This window comes from Pongo pygmaeus, chromosome 8 (assembly GCF_028885625.2).
Source record: "Pongo pygmaeus isolate AG05252 chromosome 8, NHGRI_mPonPyg2-v2.0_pri, whole genome shotgun sequence".
Classification (NCBI taxonomy): Eukaryota; Metazoa; Chordata; class Mammalia; order Primates; family Hominidae; genus Pongo; species Pongo pygmaeus.
In genome coordinates this window covers 109,545,536-109,563,629 of record NC_072381.2, presented here as the reverse complement: position 1 = coordinate 109,563,629, position 18,094 = coordinate 109,545,536, and positions in this window count along the sequence as shown.

Sequence of the window (18,094 nt, the reverse complement as noted above, 5' to 3'; positions counted from 1 at the left end):
TTTCAGTTACAATAAGGGCACACAGGCTTGGAATCAAGCAGGTGGGATGAATGAATTTAGTCTTGGGTCTGGGAATAAAGGTCTGGCCGGAGAGTCCTCTCAAACAGCTCTTTTAACTTAGGGGTCAGGAAAGAGGGGTTCCAGGGCCACCATACAGATGAGGAAAAAGACTATTCAATGATTTCCTTGTTTGCCTAGATTTGAAAGCTGGTAACAATTTGAAAGCCTGTGCCATTTATTGGGGTGGGATGGGGGTAGATGTTTATTTTTATTTTGATTAGCCCTATTATGGGAGGAGCAGAGAATGAGGTGAAAAGCACCAAGTCTCGGAGCACCCTGCCTGTTTTGATCCTGGCTCCACCCCTGTATTCAGTTGCTAGGACTAAGGTAACAAAGTATTGCAGAGTGGCTTAAATAACAGAAGTGTGTTGCCTCACAGTTCTAGAGGCTACAAGTCCAAGATGAAGGTGTCAGCAGGGTTGTTGCCTTCTGAGGAGGGAGTCTGTGAGGGAGTCTGTTCCATGCCTCTCTCCCAGCTTCTGGTGGTTTGAGGGAATCTTTGGTGTCCCTTGGAGTGCAGAAGCACCACCCACCCCATCTGTGCCTTCATCTTCATTCACACTCCATTATGACCTCGTTTTAATTTAGTTATATCTGCAACAACCCTATTTCCAAATAAGGTCATATACTGGGGCACTGGGAATTAGGACATCAATGTATGAAATTGGGGGGAGCACAATTCAACCCATAACAAGCACTTATTAACTGTGAACATGGGCAAGTCACTAACCTCAGTGTGTTTCAGTTCCCTCACCTGTAAAATAACGTGGAAAACATGTTATTCCTCCTGCATAGATGTTACGGGAAAGGGGTCCTGATCCAGACCCAAGAGAGTGTTCTTGGATCTCGCATGAGAAAGAATTCAGAGCGAGTCCACTGTGCAAAACAAAAGCAAGTTTATTAAGAAAATAAAGTGGTGGAAAAAACAGCTACTGCATAGACAGAGTAGGGTGTTCCCGAAAGTAAGAGGACGAAGGCATCCACCCCAGGTACAATGCCTGTATATATAGGATGAAAAGATCATGGGGAGATGCGCTCTGCTACAAGGGTTTGTGATAAAAGATTAATTTTCATAATTACTATCTTTTGCAAGAATCAATATTATTATCTTTAAAGCAAAATTAGGAATGCCTTTGTTCTCAAGGTATCGGGATATCTGGACACTCCCAAGTCTGGGTCTGTTTAGTAAACATTATCAATCTGTTCCCTTAACCATAAACATCTAGAGGCTAGGAATACCTAACTTTCTGGGAATACGGCCCAGCAAGTCCCAGCCTCATCCCAGCCTCATCTTCCTAGCCCTCACTCAAGATGGAGTCGCTCTGGTTCAAACGTCTCTGACATAGAGTCTGTGGCAGGATTGAATTAGTTACTATACAGAAAGCACTTACAGCAGCGCTTGGCATAGAATATGTTAAATAAATGTGATCACTACATATTTTTATTTAATTTAGTAAATAGGCAAGAAATAGATATAAATTTTTAAAAATTCGCCACATTTTTGCTAAAATATGGGCACTGCTTAACTCTTTTTAAGGATATTGACTTTTTAGCACACTAATGACTTCATGCAAATAACCTTGTAAATTGAAACTTGGCAAGGTAAAACTTCTGAATGGCCAAAAACAATTTCACATCAAGGTATTACTTTAAAAGTTTTACTTGGAATGACCTGTCCCCTAATTTAGTGTGAATAATGTAATATTTTATTGCAATGATTTGAAAGATCCACCTCATCAATAAATAAATCAAAAGGTTAATTCCTTAAAGGAAGAAATTAAAAATATACTCTCCCAGTAAACTATCATACTATATTACTGGTGTGCATTACAATAGATCCTCTCCAAGTCCTTTGTGGTTGTGTAAACATCTGAATATACACCTGAGGAAAGAAAAGAACTTTCATTTGAGGAATGTGAGCCATTTCAAATTATTAGGCCCAAAGAGACATTAAAATGAGACAGCAATCATGCCCCACTCCCCGCTTTGAGCTATGTATTCACATCTTGAAACTGCTTGTTATAGCCACAAGTAGCTATAAATCAACCTAATAATGCCACAGCAAACACTGTAGCCCACAGTCTATAGCTTAACAATGTGTAGCCAGCTACTAATCAATGTTATTTCTGTAAACCAATGAGAATTCCTGACAGACAACTTTATGTCAGCCCACTCTTTCAAGCCCCTTTTTGCCTTTAGAAATCCACTTGTAACTGCTGCTAATGAGAGTGTCTATTCAGAGCAACTTGAACCTATACTCCTGGGTTGCAACCCTCAACCTTGGCTCAAATTACCTCTCTAATCGCATTAATTTTGGTTCACCTTCTTCTTTTTATGTTGACACGCTGCCCATAGCCACAGTTAAAAGGAAACAATACGTGCATTTTTACAACAACAATTCTTAATAATCAACCTAAGAGACTAATCTGAGAGGATTCTGCTGGTTAAAGATCAAGAGTTCATGCCATTGCACTCCAGCCTGGGCAACAGAGTGAGTGAGACTTTGTCCCAAAAAAAAAAAAAAAAAAAGAAGCTTGAATAGAAAAAAAATTGAGGGGATATTAAAAGTCCATTGAAAGAAGAATGGATAAATATATTGTATTGTATTCATATAATGGACATCTACCCAACAATGAAAACAAATAGTCTACAGCTATAGTTATCAACTTAAATCCCTCTCAAAAACATGATATTGAGCCAGAAAAGCAAGTCACAATAATATATATGGTACGACTCTACATATGTTAACTTTAAAAACAGGCAAAGTGAAACAGCACATTAGTTATGGCTCATGCATACAAGGCAGAATTGAAAAGCAGGGAACAATAATCACGGAATTCAGGATGGTAGCTACATCCAGGCGAAAGGAAGGGAATGGAAAAGGGTGGGTGCATGATGTAGGGAGGTGCTTCCACGGTATTGGTTCCCTTCTGTTTCTTCAGCTGGAAGGTGGCTTCTAGAGAATGGCATTGAGATGGGAAAGGATCAGGTGGGGAGAAATGAGGTGGCGACTGTTGTCATTTGAAAAGCTTTCTATTCACTTTGATTTTTTACTCTTAATATACACTATATTGGGAAAAATTAAGATTTAAGAAATATTTTTTAAAGAACAGGAAAAAAAACCTACTGTTAAAAGACAACTGTTAAAAGTAATGAAGTAGATTCATATATACTGACGCAGAAACATGCCAGAGATACATTGTTAAATAAAAACGTTGTAAAACAGCATGCAGGAGGTAATCTCATCTGTTGAATGTACACGTCCTGCCAGGTATCTCCTAAATGTTCTACCTGAAAAGTCTTTAATCCTCACAACAATCCTAAGATTTAAGTACTGTTAATATTACCATCTCAGGGATAAGGAAACTGGGGGCACAGGTTAAGTGATTTTCTCAAAATCAATACATTTCGTATGGTGGAGATGGGTTGTCAACTCTGGTCTTGTGTCCGGAATTTATTCCTTCCGGTGGGTTCTTTGTCTCGCTGACTTCAAGAATGAAGCTGGGGACCCTCGCGGTGAGTGTTACAGTTCTTAAAGATGGTGTGTCCAGAGTTTGTTCCTTCAGATGTTCAGATGTGTCCGGAGTTTCTTCCTTCTGGTGGGTTCATGGTCTCGCTGACTTCAGAAGTGAAGCTGCAGACCTTTGCAGTGAGTCTTATACCTCTTAAAGGTGGTGCATCCAGAGTTGTTTGTTCCTGCTGGTGGGTTTGTGGTCTCGCTGACTTCAGGAATGAAGCCACAGACCCTCACAGTGAGTGTTACAGCTCATAAACGTAGTGCAGACCCAAAGAGCAGCAGCAAGATTTATTGTGAAGAGCAAAAAAACAAAGCTCCCACACTGTTGAAGGGGACTCCAGCAGGTTGCCCCTGCTGGTTCAGGTGGCCAGCTTTTATTCCCTTATTTGGCCCCGCCCACATCCTGCTGATTGGTCCATTTTACAGGGTGCTGATTGGTCCGTTTTTAACAGAGTGCTGATTGGTGCATTTACAAACCTTTAGTTAGACACAGAGTGCTGATTGGTGCATTTATAAACCTTTAGCTAGACAGAAAATACTCCAAGTCCCTACCAGATCCAGAAGCCCAGCTGGCTTCACCTCCCAGTCTGACACCTAAGTCTGATCAAGAGATCAGGTAGCAGTTAAGACTGCTACCATGTCTCATGGATTCTAAGATTCACATTTCTTCATGTTTAAATACCTCTAAAAGTGGAAGTGTATCTAAAATTACAGCAGGCTGTGTAGCAGTTTTGACACTGATGTTATTGCTCTTGCTTGGACTTGCGGGGTAGCTGTCAATGGATTTGGAAGAAAATCCCAGAGATAATAGAACACTCTTGCTGCATTATGGAATTAAATGTTCTTCTTGGCACAGAGAACAATGCTGTGGGATGAATGAGTTGGGGAAATGAATGCCTATGATGCTGATTTTAAACATTATTCAAAAGAGCTGGATTCTAAAAATTGAATGAATACTTTATATAACATATTTTCCTTTTTATACTTGCACAAGTGTAAGATAGGATAAAAATCATTTCTAAATGAGCTTAAGAGTTCTTTTATCCTAAAAATCTGGGCTTAAAAGCGTTCTTTCAATAAGCGTAAAATAAAAATTTTAGGATTCTGTTGTAATTTAATTGGTTATTTAATTATGTAATTATTCCCTCCTTGTCAGTTGATCTTAGAGCTGACTAAATACAGTTTATCTCCCTCACAGTCCCCCTAAAGTATTTACTGACATTTTTAAAGAAAAAAATGTATTGTATTTAATGTCCAATAAAAAAATACATACACACACATACACACACAAACCCCTAAAACAGAATTTACACTTACCATTGGGATGCATTGTGAAGTTTTTTGTTCTGTTCATTTTAAAGACATGTTGGTTACAACTTAGCAGATCTTACCAACCACTAATACGTTCCAACTCAGAACTGCTCTAGAGCACAAATGTGTGTTATAAATGCTAATTAACAATTTAAGGGAAATTTATTGTCTTCCTTCTTAGAATTAGCTCACAATAGTATTCTATGAACTCAGAAAAAAATTTTTAAAAACTAACATAGTCTTGTTACCATGTATCCTGCCTAGACAGGGCATATTGTTTCAGTGTACATGTAAACAACTTTCCTTCCCAGACTCAATAGCTGAGGGGAAATGACTTGCAACTATGTAACAAGACCACATATCTGTATTGTACATTTTGTATGAAAGTCCTTCTTTATGTACATGATTTTATCTGATCTTCACAACAATCTTGTGAGGGTAGACAGGGAAATATCAGATTCACTTTACAGATGAAGTTAAGATTCAGAGAGGTTAAGTGGCTTTTCTAGTTATAACATACCTAGTAAAAAGCAGAGATAGAATAAGAACCATGAACTTTAAGGTCAAGGGCTTTTTTTCTCCACGCCACATAGCCTCTGAGAGTATAATCTGAACTCAAATATTTTCACCACTTCATCCTCACTTCTTATGTTGACTCAAATTTTTGTCATAGAATACAACAAAACACCACTTCTAAACTTACTGTAATCACCTAATGGGTTCATCTTGCCTGCTGCACAGATAAAGCCATTCTCTGAGACAGTGGTGTTGCAGTAGAGAAGGAGTTTAATTATCACAGGGCAAGGTAAGTGGTAGGACAGGAGATAATTCTCAAAACTGCCTCTGCGAGAGCTCAGAAGCTAGGGCTTTTAAGGATAATTTGGTGTGCAGCGGGCTAAGAGAATGGGTGCTGCTGATTGGTTGGGGATGAAATCATAGGCGTGTCCAAACTGTCTTCAAGTGCTGAATCAATTCTGGGTGGGGACCACCAGTTGAGTCAGTTCCTTGATACGAATCATGGGTCTGGGTGGAGTCAGTTACCAGAATGCAGAAGTCTGGAAAGTATTTCAAAAACCAGTCTTAGGTTTTGACAATAGTGATGTCATCTGTAGAAGCAATTACAAATCTTATGACCTCTGACTTCGTGACTCCTGAACAGTAAGAAATTATAGAAAAGCAAGCTAGAAAATAGTAACTGCTGGTTACTGCTTAACTACATCTACATTTTAATAGTCAGGGATTATAGAAAACAATAGTTATCATTTCACCATGCCTACATTTTAGAATTCAGGCCCCTCCCACAAGCCTAATCTTGTGGATTTTTATTAGTCTTACAAAGGTGGTTTCAGCCCCCAGATAAGGAGGGGATCAGTTTTAGGGAGAGACTATTACCATCCTTGCTTCAAAGTTAAACCATAAACTAAATTCCTCCCGTGGTTAGCTTGGCCTACACCCAGGAATGAGGAAGAACAGGCAGCCTGTGAGGCTAGAAGCAAGATGCAGTCAGCCATGCTGGACTTCTTTCACTGTCATAATCTTTGCAAAGGCAGTTTTATTGTTATGTCAGGTTTTAACCGTGAAAAAGGCCACAGAACATGTATTTTTTTTGGAAAGTATTGTTTCTTTGTCTCTAGTCTAAGGGAACACAAGCAATATGAAAAACTCAAAGCCAAAGAAATTGAAGGGAAGTCCAATTGTGTACAGAATCGGTGGATTCTTGGTCTCACTGACTTAAAGAATGAAGCCATGGACCTTTGCGGTGAGTGTTACAGTTCTTAAAGGCGGCGTGTCCGGAGTTTGTTCCGATGTGTTCAGAGTTTCTTCCTTGTGGTGGGCTCGTGGTCTTGCTGGCTTTAGGAGTGAAGCTGCACACCTTCGCAGTGAGTGTTACAGCTCTTAAGGCGGTGCATCTGGAGTTGTTCGTTCCTCCCGGTGGGTTGATGGTCTCGCTGGTTTCAGAAGTGGTCTCGCTGGTTTCAGAAGTGAAGCTGCAGACCTTCGTGGTGAGTGTTACAGCTCATAAAGGCAGTGTGGACCCAAAGGGTGAGCAGCAGCAAGATTTATTGCAAAGAGCAGAAGAACAAAGCTTCCACAGTGCAGAAGGGGACCTGAGGAGGTTGCCACTGCTAGTTCCGGCAGCCTTTTAGTCCCTTATCTGCTTTTAGTCCCTTATCTGGCCCCACCCACATCCTGCTGATTGGTCCATTTTACAGAGAGCTGACTGGTCTGTTTTACAGAGAGCTGATAGGTCCGTTTTGACAGGGTGCTGATTGGTGCATTTACAATCCCTGAGCTAGACATAAAAGTTCTCCAAGTCCCCATTAGTTTAGCTAGACACAGAGCATTGATTGGTGCATTTACAAACCTTAAGCTAGATACAGTGCTGATTGATGTATTTACAATCCCTTAGCTAGACATAAAGGTTCTCCAAGTCCCCACCAGATCAGGTAGACACAGAATGCTGATTGGTGCATTTACAAACCTTGAGCTAAACACAGGGTGCTGATTGGTGCATTTACAAACCTTGAGCTAGATACAGAGTGCTGATTGGTGTATTTACAATCCCTTAGCTAGACATAAAGATTCTCCAAGTCCCCACCAGACTCAGGAGCCCAGCTGGCTTCACCCAGTGGATCCCTCATGGGGCCGCAGGTGGAGCTGCCTGCCAGTCCTGCACTGTGTGCCGGGCAGTCCTCAGCCCTTGGGTGGTCGATGGGACCGGGCACTGTGGAGCAGAGGGTGGCGCTGGTTGGGGAGGCTCCGGTGGCACAGGAGCCCAGGGTGGAGTGGGGAGGCTCAGGCATGGCAGGCTGCAGGTCCGGAGCTCTGCCCCATGGGGAGGCAGCTAAGACCCGGCGAGAAATCGAGGGTAGCGCCAGTGGGCCGGCACTGCTGGGGGACCCTGTGTGCCCTCCGCAGCTGCTGACTCGGGTGCTAAGCCCCTTACTGCCCGGGGAGGCGGGGCCGCCGTGCCCACGCCCACCCGGAACTCGCGCTGGCCCCAAAGCACCATGGGCAGCGCCGGTTCCCGCCTAGGCCTCTCCCTCCACACCCGCAAGCTGAAGGAGCCGGCTCCGGCCTCCGCCAGCCCAGAAAGGGGCTCTCAGGGTGCAGCAGTGGGCGGAAGGGCTACTCAAGCGCAGCCAGAGTGGGGCCCAGGCAGAGAAGGCGCTGAGAGCGAGCAAGGGCTGCAAGGGCTGCCAGCACGCTCTCACCTCTCACGATGAGATGACACAAAATAGAATATATTGATACATTAGTGGTTTTAAGTTTATACTTTTGGGAGGAGGTTTACTTTTGTGAGAAATTAATAAAGATGAGCTTTGAAGCTTTTGAAGAGGATCTTAAGTCTTCATGATATTATTCAATGTGAAATGTGGAATGATGGTCTTCAGACACTTCTTCAGACCATGTCTTCACACACTTGGTACTTGGTGCTTTCCTAACATGCTATTTTAGGTGATATTTAGGCAACAGTGCAAATTGATTTGTGTTTTTGTTTATTAATCGTCCTTGGTGTTCATCCATGTTAGAGTCCATAGATGTCAGTGTTCTGCAAAACTGATAAACCTGGCATCCAAGGTTCCAAGACATATCAGAAGTCCCATGCCCATCACAAACCAAGTACTTCCAGGGAGTAAATTCCTTACTTTTTATTACTCTGCAATGTATTTTGTCATTCTTATAAATTCCACTGTCTTCCCCTTTTGTTGTCTCCTACAAAGTCTTCCTCTTATGTTATTTTATTTTTCACTAAGTACTAGTTTCTCAAACATATACCATAGTGTTACAGGTAGTTAGGCATGAGCAGGGCAGGAGACAGCTCTCCCCCACCCACTAGGAATGTCAGGTGATTGTTCAGCAATTATCACATTGCCTCTCTAAAAGTGATAAATTGGCAGCTGGAGCCAGGGAGAGGCCATTTTCTGATGGTCCACAGTTATTGCACTAAAGTGTTAATTGAATGCAGGCACCAGAGAGAAGCAACTTGCTGGGCATATGCATTAACAGACAAAATGGGCCGGGTGAAGTGGTTCACGTCTGTAATCCCAGCACTTTGGGAGGCCGAGGCGGGCAGATCACCTGAGGTCGCGAGTTTGAGACCAGCCTGACCAACCTGGAGAAACCCCATCTGTACTAAAAATACAAAATTAGCTGGGTGTGGTGGCACATGCCTGTAATCCCAGCTACTTGGGAGGCTGAGGCAGGAGAAGAATCTCTTGAACCCAGGAGGCGGAGGTTGCAGTGAGCCAAGATTGCGCCATTGCATTCCAGCCTGGGCAACAAGAGCGAAACTCTGTCTCAAAAAAAAAAAAAAAAGAGAGACAAAGTGGTAGAGTATGACCTTCCAGGGGCATTCCCCCAGAAAAGGGCAGAAAGCCTCAGATGGCCATGTGTACAACTTCCTAAACACACTGCACGTGCTCAGTTCCCAAAGGTAAAGGGCATTGTGCATGTGGGCAGCCCACCCTAAGGGAAGAATTATGGGAAAGGGGCTAGCCTATAAAGTCTTAGGATCAAGGTTAAACATTGCGCTTATTCTTCAAGTCGCATGCTTGGGTCTCTTTCAAGTGTACTTTCCTATCTTTCCTGTTCTAAAGCCTTTTAAAATAAACTTCCACTCCTGCTCTGAAACTTGCCTCGGTCTCTTTTTCTGCTTTATGCCCCTCAGTCAAATTCTTTCTTCTGAGGAGGCAAGAGTTGAGTTACACACCTGTTCTGATTTGCCCCCCGTAACTCAAATACCTTCCACCAGTAAAAATAGTGCCACCCATAGACCCCACAAGGTGTGCTCCTGCCATGGGCCCCACCCTTTAGAGGGCCCACACTGCTGTCATGTGGGGTCTACCTCTCAACACTCTCCCAGCGTGATGTGACTCTAAAGATCTGCCACACGACTTCACATTTGCCCCATGTCCTTGAAACAAAAGGCTACTGTGTTTGGACACTGTGAGGTTTGTGTGTAGTGCCTCTTTCAACATCAGAGATGGAAACTACTTAAGGAGTATGGGGAGGGTGGGAATGCTTGGATAAGATAAAGGACATTGGCCGGGTGCTGTGGCTCATGCCTGTAATCCCAACACTTTGAGAGGCCAAGGTGGGCAGATCACCTGAGGTCTGGAGTTACAGACCAGCCTGGCCAACATGGCGAAATCCCATCTCTACTAAAAATACAAAAAATTAGCCAGGCATGGTGGTGCGTGCCTGTCATCCTATCTACTCGGGAGGCTGAGGCAGGAGAATAGGGTGAACCTGGGAGACAGAGGTTGCAGTGAGCTAAAATCGTGCCACTGCATTCCAGCCTGGGCGACAGAGCAAGACTCCATCTCAGAAAAATACATTAAGGAATTTGTTGACTTCCTTTTTCAGAGAGCATGAATGTATTCATTCATTCAGTATTGCTTTGTGAATAATTAAGTATTGTTTCCCGGTACAATCAAGTGACTATTTTCTTGCGTCTCTTTGATTCCAACTCCATTTGGTTCCAGGGGTTGTCATGAGTTAGTGTGGTATTGGCAATAGCTGCACATGGATGCTGAAGAATGTTTTGCAATATAGAAAAAAAGTATTAGTCCTACATTTCTGTAGGTATGTAGGTCTAGATATAACATGTATGAAGCTTGATACCAATTCTTTGACAACTAGATGAATAATAAATATTAGAATTGCAAATTTTTATATAAAAATATGTAATAAATTTCATTTAAATTAAAAATATTTGCTTTAAAATTTTTTGATTTGAATTTTTAATTTTCAATCTTATAATTTGTATTTGACTTTAAAATTTTAAGAACTAATTTGAAAATAATTGAACAAATGATTTATGAGTCTCCATTTATATTCTTGCCTTAGAATTCTAGGTGGGCATGATGTGACAATCCCCTCTGTCTTGCAAAATAACCTTCTCATTCTTCTTCATTAAAACATTATTTAAAACCACACATTCAGTGTGTTATTTTCTTGAATGTTGACCTACAAACCCTTTCTGTATTTAACCTAGTGTAGTTATTTCAGCATCAAGAGTAAAGGAAGCATCTTAGGACACAAAATTTAGTCATAAAGCTATACTCCACAGATATCTCCAAAATATTTGAAGCTTGAAAATGAAGTCTGAATTTGTAAATTAAATGCACTAAATAATAACATTCAGCCATTTTCACTAAGTGGCCCAGGATCTCCGTAACAATGTAGCCTCTTCCCATATTATTTATTCTAAAACTTTTGGAAATTATGAAAGATTTCCTATTTTTCCTCCCTTTTTCCAGAAAAATGCAAAATTTAAACTAAATGTTCAATTTACTTTGAAATTTACAAGTCTGCTGGAAAGAAGAGTTCTTTTAAGACAATTAACTACCTGAATTCAAGTTCATTTGAAACTTGTGAGATGTTGGGCAAAAAATCTTAACTTTCTGAGACTCAATTTTCCTGTCTCTACAATGGAGATTAAATAATACATGTTTTATAAGGATGTACAATGCCAGGCACAGAGGAGTGGCTTAATATAGGTTAGCTATTATACAAACATGCGTGGATGCGGCGGCAGAGCAGAGAGAAAACCTGTGCAGAAGGCATAGACTTTAGGCCAGATGCAGTGGCTCACACTTGTAATCCCAGCACTTCGGGTGGCCAGGGTGGGAATATAACTTGAGGCCAGGAGTTCAAGACCAGCCTGGGCAACATAGCAAGACCCCATTTCTAAAAAATAAAAATAAAAAGAAATGCATAGACTTCAGGGGCAGGTGAACTCATGATTGAATCCAACTCTGCCTACTAACTAAATGTGTAATCTTGAGTCTCACTCATCTCTCTGAGCTGCAGGTTCCTATGTAGCATAGTTGGTGGGAGGATTCAGACTCTATGGAGCTCCAAATACATAATAGCAGCTTAGTAAATTGTGGTCATCGCTGCTATAAAAGGGGTCAATTGCCATAGAATAACTAGATACTCTCTATCATAGCAGATTATTCCTTTAATTTAAAAATATTCATTATTTACATTTCTTTTTACACAGAGAAACAATGGCAACTTCTTTTTTCGACTTTTCTCATAAACAAGGTGCATTTCACAAAAAGCAAATAATTAGCTGAAAAACAGGAAACCATTTACTCATCTACTTAATAAAATAAGTTCTAGTATGCTGTATGATCTTTTCCCATGTTTAAATGGTCGTAGAAAACTTAATTAATGGGTGAAAAACCTAGTGAAATTTCATCTTACAGATTACCTTGGAATTTGGCTGGAACCCTACAGAAGCCAGGACTGAAATGATCCCTTAGTGGGAAATAAGGATTTTTTTGTTCTGTGACTGGCTGTGGGCTAGTTTAGTTTTAGGGTTTGCTCAATGAACTTGAATTAACCACTGCTCTTTTAGCCTTTAATACAAGCTGAGTTCTACAAAGCTACAAAACCTCACACTGAGGATTAGGCGTATTCTGTCAAGGACTAGGCTGTTGGTGGCAAGGTGGAGATTTGCCAGGGAAGAGAAGATTGGGAGGGGCAGGGCCAGTTTAGGGGAGTTGAGCCCTTCCTAAAAATGGTGGAACACACTGGTTATTACTTTAGGAAGCCCAGGACTGCTCACTGGGTCACTGATTAGAGAAAAACTTGCGTGTCTTAGATTTTGTTTCTAATACCCATAAATCTTTCAATGTGAGAACTGGAACCGATTTTCCTAACTTATCCTTCCCAGTCCATTCTCCAGGATGATCTGCATTTCCCCTTCCAGAATAAGAAAGACAGACCACTCATCCTTCTGTAATCTGGCACGGTGTAGGGGTCAGGTAATCTCTTGCATATCAGAACATTCTGGTATCCCCAGAAACCCAGCCAGAGACCTCCCTTTCCATCTAAACCATAACACCAAGATTTCAAGAGTAAGATACACACGAGACTGCCTTTTCAATTTGATTCCATTCAGTTCCTCTTTTGCTGTAACACAGGGTAAGTTCAGCTTCCCAGGGTCACTGCTGATTCCAGGCCAGCATCTCTTTCCCAAAGTCTGTATTTCCTGCCTACCTTTCATCCTCTGCCAGTCACTTACTTTGGGAGCAGGGCAAGACTGGCCTCCTCACATTCTGCTCTAGGGTTGGCTTTAAAATTAAGGGAAGTCTCTAGCTGGGTTTCTGGGGATACCCATAGCTGATATTCAGGAGATTCCCTGACTCCCACACCGGGCCTGGTTGCAGAAGGATGAGTGGCCTTTCTTTCTTAGTTGTGGTTAAAGGTATGAGGGTGGGGTGGAGAGGGCTTGGTCAAAACACAAATAAGCAAAGTCATCAGGGGTGGCAACAGAACGTTTGACTTTTCCTTCTTGCCACTTCTCCCTGGGACTCTGCAACATGAGATTTTGTCAGTCAGTTTTATGAGTTTTTAAGAACTAAGCATGGTGTGTGTCTGCCACTCACATTTCTGCATAGAAACACGTGTCTCCATTTCCTCCTCACCCTGTCTCAGTGAAGAGCACCACCATCTCTGTGGTAATTAGAAATCTAGGAACATCCTTGACTCTCCTTTCTCCCTTGCCTCTTTTTATCAATCCATCACCAAATCCTATAGATTTTTACCTTTTAAAATAACTTTTTAATACACTGACTTACCAGTGGTTTTCAACTGGGGGGTGATTGTGCCATCCAGGGGACATTTGACAATGTGCATAGGCATTTTTGGTTGTCACAACTGCAGAGGTGCTACATTGCTGAACACCCTGCCAATGCTGCCATCCAGGGGATGGCAACAATCGCCAAATCTAACCCAGAATACCGATAGTGCTGAATTTGAGAAATCCTGCATTGGCTCCACTTGTTAGGAGAATGGAATAGACTCCTGACTGATCTGCCTGTTTCGATTCTCCCTGTTCTCCCACCCCAACCAATTGATAATCCTGCAGCCAAATGATCTTTTAAAAGCATAGGCCTGATCCTGTCACTCCCCTGCTGAAAACCACTTAATGTCTTATAGGGGAGGAGAAAGTGTGATACCTTTCCTCGTCTATCATAAGGGTTATAGCTGACACTCCTACAGCAAAAGACAGACTAACAAGAGAAAAGCATGACAAATTTGTTAAATCAAAGTTTTACACGACACAGGAGCCTTCAGAAATAAAGACTCAAAGTCCCAGGGAAAAGTATTTTTAGGTTTAGGCTCCATGAAGAACGGACAGCTGTGTAGAAATGTGATTGGACAAAAAGGCTATGATCTAATGGTAACAGACTGAAAGGGCAACCCAGCAAGGCCCGTCTGTTTACATTCTTCTTGGCCTCTCGGAGTAGGATTCCTTCCTGCTGGGTACAGAGCAGGACCCCTCTGGAATAAGATGCTTATGATCTACATTAGACAGGTAGGCTAGAGAATTTCTTTATGGCCAGTTCCTACAAATAAAGGCGGGGGAAGGTTAGAGTAATATTTCCAGGTTTTTATGCCTTGCTTTGAGGGAGAGGGGTTCTATAATATATATAATATATATATATATTAATAGATTCTATGACCCACCTTGGGGAAGAGGAATTCTGGTGTCTATGACTTGCTTTGGGGGAGAAACAGGGGCAGGAGACAGGAGAACAGAAAAAGGTCAGAGAGAAACTTTGCTTCTGAGGCCTTCCAGTCTTATTTAATTCAAAGTATTCAGCATGCCAAAGCATCATACTTGTATTTACTTATTTATTTATTTATTTTTTTAGATAGGGTCTCACTCTGTCACCTAAGCTGGAGTGCAGTGGTGAGATCATGGCTTACTGCAGCCTCGACCTCCCAAGGCTCAAGTGATCCTCCTGCCTCAGCCTCCCAAATAGCTGGGACTATATGCATATGCCACCACGCCGAGCTAATTTTTGTATTTTTAGTAGAAATGAAGTCTCACTATGTTGCCTAGGCTGGTCTTGAACTCCTGGGCTCTAAGCCCCAATAGTCTTTTCATGGCTCTTAGGATAAAGGCCAGAACTTTCAACTTGTCCTTCACCTGGCCATTGGTTTCTTCACTAGCCTCATCTTAAGTATTTTCTTCTTATCTCCCTCTGCGCCAATCACACTGCCCTTCCCAGTTCATCCAACCTGTGGCCCTGTCTCAGTGTCTTCATAAAAATTATCCTCAGCCCATCCCACCCCCATCCAGCAATCACTCCTCATTGTTTGACCCTCAGTGAAAGCGGTGCATGCACACAGAAACCATCCCTAACACTGCCCATTCAGCTCGTGTTAAGGAACAAATTATTCAATGGTACTTGCTAAAGCATGGTAAGGCCACATTTACTCAGGACCATCATGAAAGGTATAGGAACCATGACAATGGAAGTTTGAGTACAGAGCTCAACTCTAAATACAGCATGGGCAAGTGGGAATTTATAGCCAAGGAGCAGGGTGGGGGTCAGTGGATGGAAAATTACTATAAGAAACCATCAGGGCTGATGGAGGATTCTGGCTAAATTGACCTAATGGGATTCTTGCTGAAGACAGGTATGAAAGGAAAATAAATCTTGGGGCCCTCAAATCACTAAGCCAAAGGGAAAGTCAAGCTGGGAACTGTGTCAGGCAAATCTGCCTCCCATTTTATTCCTGCATAAGATAGCTACAAATATAAAAAAAAGCTACACACCTCCCTCATAATTTTCCCACAAGGAAATTCCTTGTAGACAAAGGACAGACAGAACTCAAAGTCGTCCCTCTGGTCACAAGAGACAACTGTATATCTGATGGCTTTCTCTGCCCTATTGTTTCACTAAGCCAGACTTAGGCATAAGTGACTATTCCTCTACCCTCCTCTCATATGTAAATTGTTGTATTCAGTGAAAAGCTAATCAGAGACTCAAAGGAATGCAATCTTTTGTCTCTTATCTCCCTATGACCTGAGTGAACCAATGTACATCTTAAACATATTGTGTAGGATGTCTCCTGTCTCCCTAAAATGTACACAACAGAGCTGTGCCCCGACCACCTTGGGCACATGACAGGACCTCCTGAGGCTGTGTCATGGGCATGTTCTTAATCTCAGCAAAATAAACTTTCTAAATTGATTGAGACCTGTCTCAGATATTTTGGGTTCACATAGGCCAAGGTAATCAGACATCACCTGGGGGACGGCAGAGAATGAGGAACCTGATCAGACATGGAGGGTGATCAGACATTGAGGACACTGACTGACTGACTTAGCAGTGTTGCCAAACTGACTTAGCAGTGTTCTTTGCTAAAACCAGATCTTACAAGGATGGACACAAACAAGCCTAGGGAAAGGCTCAGGCAGAGAGTCTTTGTCACTAGGTGAGGATCCTAACATAAGCATTCATACTATCATGTTTCTTTTCTTATTTCAATCTATAATTCTATTTGCATAATGATGTTGTTACAGGAAAGGGGTCCTGATCCAGACCCCAAGAGAGGGTTCTTGGATCTCACGCAAGAACGAATTCAGGGCGACTCTGTAGTGCAAAGTGAAAGCAAGTTTATTAAGAAAGTAAAGGAATAAAAGATGATATACTAAACAAGGGGTGGATTATTCATGCCTCCCCTTTTTAGACCATCTAGGGTAACTTCCTGATGTTGCCATGGCATTTGTAAACTGTCATGGAGCTGGTGAGAGTGTAGCAGTGAGGATGACCAGAGGTCACTCTTGTCGCCATTTTGGTTTTGGTGGGTTTTGGCCGGCTCCTTTATTGCAAACTATTTTATCAGCAAGGTCTTTATGACCTGTGTTTTATGCTGACCTCCTATCTCATCTTGTGACTTAGAATGCCTAACCATCTGGAAATGCAGCCCAGTAGGTTTCAGCCTCATTTTACCCAGCTCCTATTTAAGATGGAGTTGCTCTTGTTCACATGCCTCTGACATTTCCCCCCTCTCTTTTATAAGAGAACCCTTAATCCTAAGGGTTGCAGAGGGATGAAGATCCATCTTTTGTAACTTCTTCAGGCTGAATAGGGGTGATGATATTCCTGCCTAACTATGAGGGTCTCTTGCATTCAGGGTAGAGAGGAGTTCAGTCAGAGAGCATCAGTATGGTAAGGTCCATTCATAACTCTTGAGTTTTGACAAAAGGTGATATCTGGAAGATTAATACGTGTTTAAGAAAACATTTAGTAGGCTTGTCCTGTATTCCTACGCAAAGAGAATAACAGCAATATATTCCACAAGTGTAAAGCAAAATAAGTAAAGTTATTCCAAGTAAGCTAAATTAGAAGGCTTTTTCATGAACTGGGCAGCTGTTGGAACTAAGCTGATATGGGGTTATTAGCTGAATGTGATGTGCCCAGAATTAGAATACTGATCCAGATTTTTACATTACCCATCCCTTTTGTTTCTTCTGAGCAGCAGTCAGAGATCATTGATTGGTTCACAGGAATAAGCAGGGTTAGCCTAAATTGCAGAAACGAACTTAAAAACAACTAATGAGACTAGAATTTAATAACAAGTGTACCACAGTTCTTGAAACATAATATTTCTATCTCCAGTTTCTCATTTTTACTAAAGACAAATCATAGTAAGACTGATTTGCTTTGTTATACTTGGCCTGATTATTTGTATAAAGTGGAACAAAAATAATTATTTTTCACATAGGCTCTTTTTAAATTAGGTTTGATGGAAATCTGTTCTATAGAAGTAATCTTAGACAAGACTTTGTAAAGCCAAGCTCGGCCATGTGTTTGTACCCTCAAATACCTATGAGTTGAGTAAATTCCTGTTCTCTTGGGGTCCCAAGATAACTTAGGACTCCTGGATCTGTCAGAAAGTGACATTCTTTACTTATCACAGGTCATTCTTTACCTACCTTTACAGGGACAGTTGCAGACAAGATCTGAGGCCAATTCTCCAAGGGGCTTTTATTGGCTTTACAAGTCAAGTTTGATTCCTTAAAGGAAAGCACACCATTCCAGTTAAAGCCTTGGTGAAATAACCAATTTCTCCAATTGTGTTCTGTTACAAAAGAAAACAGATCCTTATTGCATGTATGCAAATAACTATATTGCCATAAATTAAGAATACTCACAAATAGTTTCCAAATTTTGGAAAAATCAGGTAGAGAGAAACAAATATACTCCAAATTTTGTTCACAGAAGTATACTCAATTGCTAAAAGCTGTAAATAGCTCAAAAGAAAAGTTTCCTTGACTCTGATATTCATGAACATTCCAGCTCTACATGAGGGTTCTGAAAGTTGTTTCCTCTATTCTAATGTTACAATTTCCAAAGTTATTAGAAACCTGCATTTGGGAACACCTGC